Below are 2694 nucleotides of genomic sequence, written 5' to 3'. Positions count from 1 at the left end.
TTCTTGGCGTTTGAACGCCGGGATGTTGCTTATTTCTGGCGTTCAATGCCAGATCTATGCTCTGTTCTGGCGTTGAACGCCAGCCAGATGCTCCTTACTGGCGTTTAAATGCCAGTAAGTCCTTCCTCCAGGGTGTATTTTTCTTCTGCTATTTTTGATTCTGTTTTTAATTTTAATATTTTTTTTCATAACTCCACATGATCATGAACCTAATAAAACATAAAAGAACAATAAAAAGAAAAATAAAATTAGATAAATAAAAATTAGGTTGCCTCCCAATAAGCGCTTCTTTAATGTCAATAGCTTGACAGTGAGCTCTCATGGAGCTTCACAGATGTTCAGAGCATTGTTGGGACCTCCCAACACCAAACTTAGAGTTTGAATGTGGGGGTTCAACACCAAACTTAGAATTTAGTTGTGGCCTCCCAACACCAAACTTAGAGTTTGACTGTGGGGGCTCTGTTTGACTCTGCATTGAGAGAAGCTATTCATGTTTCCTCTCATTACCAAATAACTTGGCATTTAGCTTCATGATGGCTCCTAGATATTGAGCAACTTGCTCTCCAGTTACATCTTCATCCTCTTCAGAGGAAGAATAGTCTTCAGAGCTCATGAATGGCAGAAGGAGATTTAATGGAATCTCTATGGTCTCTATATGAGCCTCAGATTCCTTTGGGTCCTCAATAGGGAACTCCTTCTTGGTTGGGAGACGTCCCATGAGGTCTTCCTCATTGGGATTCACGTCCTCCCCTTCCTCCTTGCATTCGGCCATATTGACTATATCAATGCCTTGCACTCTCTCTTTGGATTCTCTTCTGTATTGCTTGGGAGAGTACTAGGAGGAGTTTCAGTGATTTTCTTACTCAACTGGCCTACTTGTTCCTCCAAATTTCTAATGGAGGACCTTGTTTCACTCATGAAACTTAAAGTGGCCTTAGATAGATCAGAGACTAAGTTTGCTAAGTTAGAGGTATTCTGTTCATAATTCTCTGTTTGTTGCTGAGAAGATGAAGGATAAGGCTTGATATTGCTGAGTCTATTTCTTCCACCATTATTAAAGTCTTGTTGAGGCTTTTGTTGATCCTTCCATGAGAAATTCGGATGATTTCTCCATGATGAATTATAGGTGTTTCCATAAGGTTCACCCATGTAATTTACCTCTGCCATTGCAGGATTTTCAGGATCATAAGCTTCTTCTTCAGAAGATGCCTCTTTAGTACTGTTGGATGCATTTTGCCATCCATTCAGACTTTGAGAAATTATGTTGACTTGCTGAGTCAACACTTTGTTCTGAGCCAATATGGCATTCAGAGCATCAATTTCAAGAACTCCATTCCTCTGAGGCATCCCATTATTCACGAAATTCCTCTCAGAAGTGTACATGAATTGGTTATTTGCAGCCATGTCAATAAGTTCCTGAGCTTCTGCAGGCGTTTTCTTTAGGTGAATGGATCCACCTGTAGAGTGGTCCAATGACATCTTGGAAAATTCAGATAGACCATAATAGAATATATCTAATATGGTCTACTCTGAAAACATGTCAGAAGGACACTTTTTGGTCATCTGCTTGTATCTTTCCCAAGCTTCATAGAGGGATTCACCATCTTTTTGCTTGAAGGTCTGAACATCCACTCTAAGCTTGCTCAGCTTTTGAGGAGAAAAGAATTTATCCAAGAAGGCCGTGACCAGCTTATCCCAAGAGTCCAGGCTATCGTTAGGTTGTGAGTCCAACCATGTTCTAGCTTTGTCTCTTACAGCAAAAGGGAAAAGCATGAGCCTGTAGACTTCAGGATCTACTCCATTCGTCTTAACAGTCTCACAAATTTGCAAGAACTCAATTAAAAACTGGTAAGGATCTTCAGATGGAAGTCCATGAAACTTACAGTTTTGTTGTATTAGAGCAACTAATTGAGGTTTCAGCTCAAAATTGTTTGTTTCAATGGCAGGAATTGAGATGCTTCTTCCATCAAACTTGGACGTGGGTTTAGTAAAATCACCAAGCATCCTCCTTGCATTATTGTTGTTGGGTTCGGCTGCCATCTCCTTCTCTTGTTCGAAAATTTCAGAAAGGTTGCCTCTGGATTGTTGTAATTTAGCTTCTCTTAGTTTCTTCTTCAGAGTCCTTTCAGGTTCAGGATCAGCTTCAACAAGAGTGCCTTTTTCCTTGTTCCTGCTCATATGAAAGAGAAGAGAACAGAAAAAGAAGAGGAATCCTCTATGTCACAGTAAAGAGGTTCCTTATTATTAGTAGAAGAATAAGGGAATAAAGAAAGGAGAATCCAAATACAAGGGTAAGGATAGAGGCAGTGATTGGAGATGAAGAGAGATGAAGAGAAGTGTTAGTAAATGAATAAATAAATAGAAGAAGATGAGAGAGAGAATTCGAAAATTAATTTTGAAAAGGAGTTAATGATTTTCGAAAATTAAAGATGAGATAGAATTAAAATTAAAATTTAAAACAATTAGTTAATTAAAAAGAATTTTTTTGAAAAAGAGGGAGGTATTTTCGAAAATTAGTGAGGGGAGAGTAGTTAGGTAATTTTGAAAAAGATAAGAGACAAACAAAAAGTCAAATAATTAGTTGGAAGAGATATTAAAATCAAATTTGAAAAGATAAGAAGATAAGAAGTTAGATAAGATATTTTAAAATCAAATTTTTGAAAAAGATAAAATTTTGAAAAAGATATGATATAA

At 37.5% G+C, this 2694-nt stretch overlaps 1 non-coding gene across 1 annotated transcript; it reads left to right on the top strand.

Annotated features, from left to right (window-relative positions):
- Positions 1–1537: 1537 nt before the first annotated feature.
- LOC130953518 (small nucleolar RNA R71) lies at positions 1538–1641 on the top strand. The gene has a single exon (XR_009075692.1). It is a non-coding gene; the product is annotated as a small nucleolar RNA R71 (small nucleolar RNA).
- Positions 1642–2694: the final 1053 nt, after the last annotated feature.

The sequence above is a fragment of the Arachis stenosperma genome, chromosome 1 (assembly GCF_014773155.1).
Source record: "Arachis stenosperma cultivar V10309 chromosome 1, arast.V10309.gnm1.PFL2, whole genome shotgun sequence".
In the NCBI taxonomy this organism is placed as follows: Eukaryota; Viridiplantae; Streptophyta; class Magnoliopsida; order Fabales; family Fabaceae; genus Arachis; species Arachis stenosperma.
Note: the sequence above shows the minus strand (reverse complement) of the source record. Positions and strands in the feature narration are given on the sequence as shown.